Source organism: Carettochelys insculpta, unplaced genomic scaffold, assembly GCF_033958435.1.
Source record: "Carettochelys insculpta isolate YL-2023 unplaced genomic scaffold, ASM3395843v1 scaffold_0035, whole genome shotgun sequence".
Lineage (NCBI taxonomy): Eukaryota > Metazoa > Chordata > Testudines > Carettochelyidae > Carettochelys > Carettochelys insculpta.
In genome coordinates, this window is record NW_027439072.1 from 807,959 (window position 1) to 821,071 (window position 13,113).

Sequence of the window (13,113 nt, forward strand, 5' to 3'; positions counted from 1 at the left end):
ATCCTTCAGCACTATGAAGCTCCTGTTGGCACATTCTTTACAGTAAGAAGAAAATCTCTGAGAAGCAGGAGATTAGCTGGTGTCTCCCTGCAGAGAGTTCATGAGCAGGTCGGGGGACCATACATGCAATTCACCTGGCTGTGCCCCTTTGCACTGACAGCCGTGTGACAAAAAAGCAAAAAGGGGCTACTTGCTGGTGTAGGGAATGGGGCAGAAGGAGAACGCAATGCTGCTGAAGGCTGGGAGGAATGTGTCTCCCAGAGGTCATCTGCATCAGAATGCGAAGGGCGGCAGGTGTGATACTGAGGCTGGGAGGAGTGTGTCTCCCAGTGATCATTTGCATGAGAATGCAAAGGTGTGCATGTGTGATACCTTTCAGGCAAAGCCTAATGGGTCGCAAGTCAGCCATGAGATTTGGTCTATTGTAAACATGTAGTTGTAAAATCACAATTTAAGCTGACACTTAACGTGGGAGTTGTGAGATCTCACCAATGCTCTGGGTTGCTGTGGGGGACAGGGCAGTCGCCTTAGCTGCGTAAGACATTGATTACACAGGGCTCCCTGGTTTAAAGTGTTGTGAGAAAGAAGGGGAGGGGCACTGGTTGAACCAGCTTGCTGAGTGCCATGGCCCTGCCTGTGCCTTGGCCATATAGCTCTTAGCCTGGCTTGTCTAACCCTCCCCACCTGTTGAAAGGTAGAGCTGGATACTGGGGTGTTTGTGAAACCCTAAATGAGCCATACCAGGAGCTAAAATGACAGAGCAGAAATCACAGGGTTCTGTCTTGGAGTGATCCAAAGCAGTTGGGTTGGGAATGACGATGGCGGGAAGCCGGTAGGAGCGGCGGCAGATGATGGCGACCGGCGGGTGGCCAGTAGGAGGAATGGATGATGGTGACTGGTGGGCGGCCGGTAGGAGCAGTGGCAGACGACAGCTGGTGGCAGAAAGGGGAGGCTGCAGACAAGTGGACAGCTCGTACTGCCCTGGTGATGTATATGCGGGCTTTGGGTTTGGGACTGCACCGCAGAAGGTACACCCTGTAACTGTGTGTGGGGTAAAGGGCCAAGAGCCCCAGCAAGAGACTGGGTTCTACCGCATATGGGGGTGGTATCTGGGTGAAGGGGGTTTGTCTCTTCTTTGCTTAGATATACTGCATCTGTCGCTGTAACCTTGGGGTAGGTAATGGTCATTAAACGAGCCATTTCTATCTCAGACTCTGTGCTTGCGAGCGGGGGAGAGAACCGCCTTACAGGCACCCAGCACAATTGTCCCAGGCCACTGGGTGGGGGCTCGAGCAGGTTGGTTGTATCCTTGACAGAAAAACCCCACAAGAGTTGAACCCGGCCCTTCTGGCAGGCATCTGGCATTAATAGAAGGGTTACATAAGTGGGGGCTCGTCCGGTATCTCTTTTGCTGGGTGGTACCCCTCGCAAGCACCCATATATATGTAACATTGTAAGAAGCAGTTCTGTTGTTGCAGGCTAAGTTAGAGTTGATACCATGGCTGGCCGTATGCTAGAAGACTGGTGTGAGGAGTTGAGTATTGATCCTAGAAATTGTCTATTAGTTTTAGGGATACCTGAGGATATGGAAGATGGCCCCATTGAGGCCCTTCTAACAAAAGCCATTGATTCTCTAATGAGGTGTCGCATACGGGGGCGTAGACCTCAAGGAGACGACAAAGCATTTGCGGTGCTATGTGAATTGCCAGTAGCTGTGGACTCTTTACAGATCCCAAGTGAGATAACGATTCCCACTGGCACCTTGAAAGTTGTGATCGCCAAGGCCTTTGCAACAGGCCCTGCCTCACACGCAGTATTTGAGGAGAAGATGACAGCCTTCTTGGCACAGGAAGGAAAGACTATGGCAGACATGTCGAGTCTACTGGGTGCTGAACCATTGGCCCCTGGCCCTTCTATGGATGTATGGGCCAAAGCTTTGGGACAAGCATTGGAGAAGGTCCTGCGACCTCATCATGAGTCTAGTTCATACTGTAAGTTACGCTTATTTTCTGGTGGTGCGGTCCCAATACCAGGGGAAGAAGCGTTTGAACCCTGGTTAGAACATACCACTGAAATGCTCCAAGAGTGGGCAGTACCTGAAGCCAAGAAGAGAAGGCGACTGATAGAGAGTCTCCGGGGTCCCGCGCTGCATGTCATTCGCACGGTGAAGCTGGGTAATCTGGAGGCTAGTGCAAATGACTGCTTAGAAGCTCTCAGTCATGCTTTTGGGAGGATTGAAGATTCGGAGGAAGTTTATTGCAAGTTCCTGAGTACCAGACAACAGAGGGGCAAAAAGTTGTCAACCTATGTTCAGAGGCTGGAGAAACTACTGCAGAGAGTTGTTTTGCATGGAGCCGTCACAGCGGAGCAAATGGATCGAACTCAAGTGTCCCAAATTGTGAGGGGAGCGCAATGCCAGCACCCAATCCTATTCTACCTTCGGTTAAGGGAACGACTGGTGGCCCCACCCAGCTATTGGCGATTGATTAGAGAGATCCGAGAAGAGGAAGAAAGGCAGGCTACTAGTGAGTGTTGGGGCCCTTAACCGTCCAAACATGGCAGTACAGCCCTCTCGCAACCCTCCATAACATTGATGGTGAACAGTGGCGAGGAGCTCGCCCAGAAGGTGCAAGACCTGATGGTGCAGGTGGACGAACTGAGGGGCGCTGTAGGTCCAGCCCGCTCACCAGAGAGTGGTGAACAGCTAGCAGCAGTGGTCCATAAGACTGGGCTCAGGACCACTACTTCTACAGGTCGGCCAAGTATAGGATCATTCTTCTGCTACACTAGTGAAGAGGAGACAGTAAGGTGTGTTCTGGGGCACTCAGAAATCCCAAAGTCAGAGTGTCAGGCTTTAAAGGAGTAACAGCCCTCCAGACCACCCTCTGGCAAGCAAGTAATGAAGCCTCGGTCTCTGATGAGACAGCTCCCTGCAGCCCTATTGACAGTCCCAGAGCAGCTGACTGGCTGTCTGGCCCTACTTTAGCCAGCACAGGAATAAAAAGCTGTGTAAACAACCAGGGAGAACTTACAAATGTTACAGCTTCTTACCAAGGCCATTGATGACCTCTGTCCCTACACAACTTGCAGGGGAAAGAAGAACCAGGCAGCAGTTCTCTGTCTGTGCTGGAGTTCACAGAAGCAATGAATGATGGTTTCCCTCCCCTGGCAGACCTTCTCTCAAATCCAGTTCCTGATGCAATATCTTGTTGTGTTGGCAACTACGGTGAAGTCATCCAATGGGGTTGGGTGTTGGCATCATCTCCTTTTGGTGCACAGGCAGGTTTCCAAAGGACCCCGCAGACTTTGAAATCCCCCTATTCCTATCAGCAGAGTAGCTGGCCATTAGCATGGCTATTTTGAGGTTTTGGCCAAATGTGGCCACAGCCCATTTGTCCTTATTGATCCTCATGACATTTCTTTTGACCCCACCCTGCGATTTATCCAAGTCACTCAGGACCTTATGCCTACCCTCCAGCAGATCTACCTCTTCCCCTAGTTTAGGGTCATCTGCAAATTTGCTAACGGTGTAGTACTCCCCCTCATCCAGCTTTTCAATAAAGATGTTGAACCTTGCAAGACAGAGAATTCATCATGAGGACATTATACTTGAAACCCATCTCCAAACAGAGATGTCAGTTTCAACTGTTGGGGTCTGGCCATCAATGCAGCTTTCCATCCATCTTCCCGTTCATAAAGAGATGGCAGTGGTGGGATTTGAACCCACGCCTCCAATGAGACTGGAGCCTAAATCCAGTGCTTTAGACCACTTAGCCACACTACCTACAAAAGTCACCTCCCGCGAGCATCAACCTCTCTTGACATTTCCTGAGTTTCAGAACAGTTTACACCAAGAGTACATACAAAGTTTTAAAAAGCCTCATATGTCATACCTAGTGAAAATGTCAGCATGTTTTCAATAAAAGGGGGCTGTGACACAGTATTCCAAAAAGATGGCTTTTAGCACATCCTAACCTTCCCCTGCCGTCTCTCTAGGCTGCTTTTTATCCCAGATCACACTGACACACAGAGGAAGGTGATGGGGATTACTGGTCATGATACTCTTAAAGCTGGAGTCACAGTTCCTGAGTGCAGCTGCCATCCTCTGCTCTGGCAGCTGAGCCTTTGAAGGGCTCCCCACGTGGGCCAGGGTAAGCAGTGACTTGTGGATGGACGTGATGGGAGGGGAACCCAACCCAGATAGAACTTCTGTAGCTTTGTGGCTGTTATATTTGCTTTACGCGTGCAATGTACTTGTTTAAAGCCCCATGAAAACAGCCGTGCTTTGGTTGCTTTGCTCCCCTTTGGGGCTGAGAAGAGCTGGTCTCATTCTGTCTCCGGGGTAAACCCAACTGCTGTGTGAAAAAGGGTAGAGGTATCAGCAGAGCATATACGTCGCTCTCAGACTGGGGAAGCTACACAAGTTCGGCCGGTCTTTTTCAGGAGGCTTGTGTCTTGGCCTCCTCTGCCCTTGAGGATTGACCTGCTGAGGCCGGCTCTCCTGCTGGCCTCCTTTGCGTGACTTGCTAAAGGAAGAAGTGAGGCTGGAATGGGGCAGAAGAAGGAAGTAAAGCTGAGGCAGGCAGGAGAGCAGCTTAGCACCTCACTGCAGTTAATGGAGCACCACTCTTTCTCCTGCCAAAGCCTGTGCAGGTGAGGCTGGCTGCAGGGAGGCAGAATCCTGTGCCTGTCCAATGGTGCTCCAGGAGTGGCTCCTGGTACCCCAGGAAGAGAAGTGGGATTCTGGGTGGAAGGAAAACAAGCAAAGCTCTGTCTGAGTGAGTAAGGAGCAGGTCCTGGGTGGACTGGGCAGTGGTGGTCTTGAGGGACTCTCTGTCAGCCTTGGGGCAGCAGGGACCACTGTCCCTTTGTGACTGAGCCAGGCTGGTGGTTCATGGCTTTGGATGTGTCCGGTTGTGAGCAACTGGGACCACAAACCCTCCACCTGCCTGTGTGATGGGCAGATGTGCTTAATATGACATTTGAGGGAAATGGTTTAGCTGTCAAATATCAGAACCTCTTTTCTGTGTGTGAACAGCCTTTGTAGCTGGGTGCAGGATGTGTCTGTCCGTCTGTCTGTCTGTGCTACAGAGCGTGTGGCAGGCTTGTGGGTCACACTCACAGACGATTGGGCAATACGCTGCCTCGCCTGCTTAATGGCCCATCCTGTAGCCCCTGCTCTCTTGTTGGCTCATTGGGAAAGCGAGGGGTACAGCTGAAGGCTCAGCAGCTCGGCTTTGCATGAAGTGTGGGCGTCTCAATTATCGGTAGCAGCCGAGGGCAATTTGAGGCCCTGTGGTCAACATCTAGCCTGTTAGCCCCCTTGTCTGTACGCTTCAGTCCAGGGTCATGCTGACACTGCACATCTGTGTTCTGAAGCATCTAAACGCTGGGCTTGAGATAGGCGCGTCTGTGCTTTCAAACGCTCTAAGACTGGGCTGTTCCTTTGTGCTGTGTGCTCAGAGGCACCGAAAAGGGGCAAGATGGAGTAGAGCAGGGGGACTGTGTCTGGCTACAGGACCCCAGGGGCTCCAGGGCGGGACAGTCACAGGGACACCTGCCTCAGGCCCTGTGGCTGGTGCTGCAGGCTGATCTATTGCTCTCAGTGTCAGAGAGAGGGGAGTTTGACATTCAACCCCAGAAGCAAGTGTCTGCCCCTTTCCCAGCTGTGCACAGCCCAGCTCATCCCAGCTGCTGGGAGAGACCAGAGCCCCTGAGCCAGCCTTGGGGACAGGCCTTTCTCTCACAGGCAGCTGCCCATGTCAGTGGCTGCAGCTGAACCAGGGCTTCCCACACCTCGTCCCCATGTCTGGCCGGGGCACTGCACCCCAGCTGTTTTTGGGGCCCTGCTCACCTCAGGAAGCCGCACTGCAGGGGACAGGAGTGAGAGTAGAACTGTTGGGCCAAATCTGCCCATCCTGTTTCCCTGGCCAACCAGCGAGGTGCAGAAAAGTTCCTGGCAGGATTGACTTTGGGAAGGATGAAAAACTTGGAGCACATGAAGATGAGGTGGTGAAAGTAATTGATTGCTAATCCATTGTGCTCTGCCTACAGGGGTTCAAATCCCATCCTCATTGCATCTTTCTTTCTTGATTTCCAGCCCCATTGTTTGCAACTTCCAGCACACGTGAGTTTGCTGCCTCCCAGCTTCTGTGTTGGGCAGACTCCAAGCACAGGACACCTCTGTGAGGCTGAGCTGAGCTCTGGCTGCCAGAGCTGGGGGGTGGGATGATTTCATTTGCCCTGGAAGTGCCAAGCCTGACTGAAGTGTCAGCTCCACTCAGCTCTGCCCCCTTCAGGGCTGCTGTGTGGGGCCGAGTAGGGCCCCAAACACAGCCAGGGGTGTAGTTCCCTGGCAAGGAAGGGGCAGCCCTGACTCAGCTGAGGTCAGGCACAGGTGCAGCTGCCTCTGAGTGAAGGGCTGGTTCCCCAAGGCTTGATGCAGTGCTCTGGTCTCTCCCAGCTCCTGGGCTGGGCAGTGCACATCTGGGAAAAGAGCAGATACTTGCCCGGGGGAAGGAATGTTTCTCTGCCCCTGACAGCAATAGATCCAGCCACAGGGCATGGGGCAGGTCTCCATTCCACTGTCTCACCCTGGGCAAGCCCTGAATTCTTCTGTGCTTCTCAGCAGCTGGGGAAAAGCCTCTTTGGGACATATCTCCTGCTCCACAGCTGAAAGGAGCACACAGGAGCTGCTGGGTTCAGCACCCAGGGGTGCCAGGCTGCTACCTTCTGCAGCCCCTGGTGTTGGCCCTGACAGGACATGGGGCTGGAGGGACCTTTGTTCTGACCCACAATGGATGTTCTGAAGGTTCACATGCTGGTGACAGGCCAGTGCTTCAGGCCCCCTGGACACTCCTGTCCTTCTGGGAAAGGAGGAGCTCTGGGCTTTCAGGTCAAACTGCACATGGCGGCTGCCACACTGTGGGGTGGCTCTTGCAGTGCTGCTGAGCCCGGCTTTGTGTGCTGTGTCTGAGACTGGAACCCCCAAGCCCCTTTGGGGTAACGACTGCAGCAGGAGAGGTCAGTGTTCCAGCCCCAAAGCAGCCAGACCCACTGAAATGCTGGAGAGTCCAGGGAAACACTTCCCTGCCCCTGGGTTGTTTTCACCAGCTAAACTCCCTTCCAGCATTGACCTGAGTGAGACACTGACATGGCCACTTCCCAGCCCCAGCCCTGGGCACTCACCCACGAGCACTAGTAAATGTTCTACCCCTGGAGCGCATGACCCTCAGAATAAGCAAATGTCCTGACCCGCACAGCTCATTCCAGAAACCACAAACTCTCTGCAGCTGCCCATGGCTCCTTTCCACCGAGGCTGGTGAGATGAACTGGTTATTGGGAGTCTCCTAATGCTCCCATGAGGGGTTCAAGTCCTGCGGTACCTTTTAGCTCACCTTTGCTTGTTGTCCTGGCTGCAATGGACAAATAGGCTCTACGATGCCCAGAGGGCTGTGCAGGGGTCAGCCTGGAGGGTGGGGGGTTGCTGGGTGTCACTGTTGGTATCACCAAAAGAATTCCAAATGCCTCTGTCCAGGGGTGCTGGTGACTGGCAGTAACCTGCTGTTACTGTTCTTGGCATCCTCTGTGTTTCTGTGCCCTTCACCTGCCTGGTCACACAGATTTGCTGAGCTACTTGGGCAGGTGAGATACATGCAACAGGGCTGGTTGTGTCAACTGCACAAGTCTGCCACTTGCGAGCATTTTGGTGGATGTTCCATTTTCTGGGAGCAGCCGCAGTGGAGATGTCGTTGTCTCCGGCAATAAGAGTTCAAACTGGGGCTCGTGGGGTAGATTTTTGTGCTTCCTTTCATGCTTACTAAACTGTGCTGTGCATGGGCTGTGCCCCAAGGGGTCTGTTCCCTCTGGGTGCCCAGAGGTAAACTCACAAATGAGCCTTTTGGGGGAAGGAGTCACTCACGGGACCTCTCTCCCCTTCAGTCTCAGGGTGAATTACTGACCCATGGCTGTGGGGCTGGCATCAGCCTGGCTCACTCGTCTCTTGCTTCGGTAGCTCTGAGCCAATGTGTGAGACTCGGCAGTTATGTCTCTTTGTTTCTCTGCTGCATTGGTCCTTTCTGCAGCTCCCTCTGTGGGAGGACTCTGCCTGGCCCTCTGCCCAGCTCTGCCCCCTGCCTGGTGACTATTTACTGCTCAGAACCACAGGCTTGTTCCTGGGCCTGGTTCAGTCCCTGTTGCTGCTGGCTGAGTGAGACACGGCCTAGGTGTGTCAGCCTGCACCAAGGGCATTTCTGTGTCACACTCCTGAGTCCCCCACCTGTGGGTCTGGTTCTCCTGCCCAGTGCAGCCCATGGCAAGCATAGCCCTGCGCATGTGCAGCGTACTGCACCTTTGTGTGATCGATGGGAACAGAAACCTGAGGCTCGGAGGCTGGGAACTGAGGTAGCTGAGGGACGGGTTTGCTCAGTTTTCGCACATTTGCAGAGGAAAGTGTGAAGTGTTTAAATCCATGTCAAGCATCCAGTGCAACCCCAAAACAAACTGGAGCCAGAGGTGAAAATGGATTTCCATTAAGAAAACCATCCAAACAGGGGCACCTGGGATAGCTTCATCTGCAGTCAAGTGTTCCACCACTGAGCCAGGCTCTCTATCACTGGAAAATGGTGAGAGGTTTGTTATTATGCAGAGGACGCTCCAGCTTTCCTAGCAGCAACGTGCCTCTGACTATATGACTGGGAAAGGGATCATTGGAAATTGTGCTGCCAGAGCAGTTTAAAAGGTGTGTGACACTGTGAAAGTATTGAACCCCAAACGGATTAAATGTCACTGGTACGGGCATGTTCAATGCATCCCAGCACCTTCTTACTGAAAACAGTGCGCTCATATTGTCACGAGGGCTGACGTGTTAGCACTGCAAAAGCTCTGCTGTCCAGCACCTCAGGGAACCAGGCTGCTGGGTCACCACCTGTGCCAGGTAGAGAAGTGACTGACACTGACTGCAAACCCAACTATATCTGATTGATTGGTGGGTGTCCTGCAGTAGGTTTTTTCCTCGTTCTTTGTAACCACTGATGTTGCTTCAAGTGGCTGGGAGAGAACTGTCCCACGTATGCCGGTAATCTGCCCCCCTGAGGGGCTGTAACTCTGAGTAGGAGAAGCCAGGTCAGCAGGGGACAAGCTGTAACATGCACAGGGAGAAATAAAGTTTCATCAAACCCCGTCTGAGCGTTTGTGAAACCACTCTGGGTTCAGGGAGGGAAAGGAGGTGGGAAAACAGTTTGTTCTGCAGGATACTCAAGATCAACGACTCAAAAGGGGCCCTGGATAAGGGAGTGTAGCTCAGTGGTAGAGCATTTGACTGCAGATCAAGAGGCCCTTGGTTCAAATCCAAGCACTCCCTTTGAAAGACAGTTACTGACCTCCCTGTTTCCAACACACTCTTGTTTCCTATTCTATGGGAATTCTTTAAACAGAGCTGAAGCCTCAACAATTGCTAGTGTTGACACACACAAATCTTGCAAACCTGTCCCTTAGCTGGCAGTAGATAGTGACTTGAGCAATTTTGGGCCTCATACCTATAAAGAGGTTCTTGTCCCTGGTTAACGAAATGTATCACATTCAGGCCTGTGTATCTGTGAAGCTTTAAGTGCACGTAGAGAGGATGTTGATCACTCTGTGAATTCACAGCCAGGGCTGTGGTGTCCTCCCTCACCCACATCCTCCTCTACAATCACCACCAGCCTTTCCAGTCTCTCCTTCTCCACCAGTTCTCTCCAGGCTGGTCACTTTCAGAGAAAAATGAACCTGCCTCCTCACTCTGGAGTTGCAGCGAGAGGGGCGGAGATGGACGTCTGACGAGGAGAGCAGGGGAAGTGGAGCAGGAAGCAGTGTCCTGAGAGGTGAAAGAGCAGGAGGGGGGCAAGGAGGGCAGGGGAGCAGCCTGCCAAGAGTCAGAGGTGCTCAGAAAGGGCTTAAACTGCAGGTTCCATGGTGCAATGATTGGCACTCAGCACTCTGAGCTCAGCTCTCAGGGGGACCTGTGTGTGGTTTGTGATACATCTCTGTCAGGGCTGGGCTTCTTTCTCCCCAGCTGCCCCCGCGTGAGGGCTTCTCCCTCCTGCCTGCTGAATTGGTTCCCCTGCAGCTGGGTCTCTGCTTGGGCTGGTTCACCAACTTTTCTGTGATACGTTGGGGCCCCAGAAATGTCCTGTCTGGTTGGAGATACAGGAGGACCTGTGGCTGGTGCTGCAGGCTGACCTGTTGCTGTCAGAGGCAGAGTGGGGAGTGTGACATTCACTCCCTCAGGGCAATTATCTGCCCCTTCCCCAGCTCTGCACTGCCCAGCCCAGCCCAGCAGCTGGGAGAGACCACAGCCCCTGAGTCAGCTGTGGGGACAGACCCTTCCCTTACAAGCAACTGGCCATGTCCCTGTCTGCAGCTGAGTCACAGCTGCCCTTTTGCCTGTGCCTGGTTGAAGCACCATATCCCCCCGGTGTGTTTGAGTCCCTGCTCAGCTGCGGTGAGTGTGGCACTGTGGGGCTCACACAGGGGACAGGCTGGGCTCTATGGGGGATAATTAAACCATCCCACCCCACCCTTACACCGTCAGGTTGTGCTTGGAGTCTGCCCAGCAGAGGAGCTGGAACCCAGCAGGGCCAGCCATGGGGTGTGTAGGTGTATAGGCTGGCTTGGAACCAGAGGTTGGTGAGCCTGAGTTCCCCCAACAGCCACTGATGGAGTAGCATAGACTGGGCTTGTGGCAGGGAAAAAGGGGACTGTCTGGTGCACTGGGGGAGTGGCAGAGAATTGAAGGGCCTTTAGCCCAGAAGATGGGAAATGCCAAGTTATCCAAAACACAGCTGAGTCGCACAGTGGGCATTGGTGGCCTCTGCTAGCAAGTGGTCCTACCTCAGTGAACAGGAGGGGGTGTAGTCATTGGCAGGAGCTGCATCCTGCAGAGCTAATGCCTTGGCTGAGCCATACACTGGAAAGCAACTGCTCCATCACACTGAAAAAATGAACAGAAGGAAAATAAGAATGAGAATCAGAAGAATAAGAAAAAAGTAAGAATAGATAAATAAATAATCATCATAATAAATAAATAAGAAGAAAAAACCCTCAAAGACAATCTGGAAGAAGCAGATGAAGGGCTTATCTGGGTTTTGAACACAAGACTTCTGGCACCATAAGGGAGTGTCATACCCCCAGACCAAAAGCACCTTTTTAGAAGGTGTGTAGTGAATGTGCTCGAGGACCAGGTTTGAACAAATAGCCAGTGCTCTGATAAGTACCGCACCTAACTTCACCTTTCCAAGGTCATTTCCAAGGTCTCTTCACAGCTCTGAAGCTAGAAACCAACTTCACACTCTGAACAAATCACAAACCACACTGTGGGGGAGAAAAACGTCAGGAAACACGCAGTCAAGGAGAGCAGCAAACACACTGTTTGGGGGGACCATCAGGGAGTTCAACTCAAGACTTCTTGCGCTCCGAGTAACACTCGGCCTTGCAAAACACCCAGGCTGTGGAGGAAAAACAAACATCGTTTCTCACACCAACTCCACCTGATTTCACCTTGCCAAACCCTTCCCCACACTCCCTCCTGCCAGGAGGGAGATTCACACACCCTGATCTGGGTGGACTGGTGGTGCTGGGCTTAGTCCTTCACAGCCCCTTTACCTGCCTCTTCTGTATGACTCTACCCAGCACAAGCCAAGATTTCCCTGCTGCCTTTCAGGATGCAAACACCAGCAAAGCTGGACAGGTGTTGGGGCTGGCAGGGAATCGGGTGTGGGTCTTGGTGTCCTCTGTGCTGCTGGGACTGTCACCTACCTGCTCTCACAGATTTGCTGAGCTTCATGGGCAGGTGCTGTACATGCAACAGGGACAGTTTTGTGAACTGCAAAAGTCTGCAGCTTGCTCGTTTTTTGGCGGATGATCATTCAGAGTCTATCAAATGTGTCACATTCAGCCGAATGGTGTCTGCACACTTTGGAAATGTGTTTGCAGAGAGCATGTCAGTTACTCTGTGAATTCACAGCCAGGGCTATTATGTCTTCCTTCGGCCGAATATTCCTCTCCAATCACCCCCAACTTTTCCAATCTCTGCACCTCCGTTATTTGTCTCCAGCTGGTTATTGTAAAAGGAGAATGGCCCTATCTCATCACTCTGGGGGCTTCAGAGAAATGTGGCCCTGCAGCCCGTTGGAGTCAGCAGCGAGAAGCACAGAAGCACCAGGGATGGCTGTGCTGGTGGAAGGGGAAATGCATTCAGGTACAATGACGGGTTGCAGAATTCAAACAGCAACCCGGCTTCCAGCACACGGGGGGGATTGGGGCTGTCTATGCGTAGCCATTTGCAATGGCACAAGAGAGCACCATGAACAACTCCCCTCCCCCAGGGAGGGAAAGGGAAAGGCTGTGACCAGGAGGCTGGATTTGAAAGAGGAAGTCGGGGCCATGGATCAAGGGCAGGGCTGGGATGCAGATCTCAGACCCCTTCCCCAAATATATCTGTCTACCCCTGCTCTGACACTGTGTTCTGCTTTAGGTGTCTGGCTGCCTCCAGCATGGGCTGAGCTCAGGGGCACTTGGCTCTGCCTCTCAGTGCATCCCAGGGCCAATGTGGGGCAGGGCTGGGTGCGGCGCTGTGTCTGAGGACCTGTTCCCTGTCAGCTGTGGGCTTGTTCAACTGCTCAGGAGAGACTCCAATGTCACTCAGCTGATTAGCAGAGTGCTCACCGCTGAGGCTTTGGTTTCCATTGGTGGTGGTGCACATTGGTGACTAGTTCAGAGCCTATGAAATTTATTCCACATGAGGCTGGAAAAGGCTGGAGGGACCATTGTCTGCGGGTGTTCAGCCTGACTAAGGGAGGGCTGTTCAGTGTGTGCTGGGCCTCACTGAGCGTTTGGGGAAGGCCAGCTGGGGATGCTGAGCTGGGTGTGCAGCTGGGCTTGTTGGGTAACATCACAGTGGTTTTCTTTTCTGAGGTGTGGTGCTTTTTGTGGGGGTAACTCTTATCCCCCGACACACCTGATGCAGGGGCCATTGCTTTTTGTGCCAAAGCATGTGGCTGGGATCTGGCACTCAGGATCCTTTCCGCGAATATACATATTCGCCTCTCATCACACACCCCTGACCCTCTTCCACTT

The 13,113-nt window shown here is 52.8% G+C and overlaps 2 non-coding genes across 2 annotated transcripts; one reads left to right on the forward strand and one right to left on the reverse strand.

The window, feature by feature from the left end:
• Positions 1-3,702: 3,702 nt before the first annotated feature.
• On the reverse strand, positions 3,703-3,784 carry TRNAL-UAG (transfer RNA leucine (anticodon UAG)). The gene has a single exon. It is a non-coding gene; the product is annotated as a tRNA-Leu (tRNA).
• Positions 3,785-9,289: 5,505 nt separating this feature from the next.
• Positions 9,290-9,361, forward strand: TRNAC-GCA (transfer RNA cysteine (anticodon GCA)). Its single transcript has one exon. It is a non-coding gene; the product is annotated as a tRNA-Cys (tRNA).
• Positions 9,362-13,113: the final 3,752 nt, after the last annotated feature.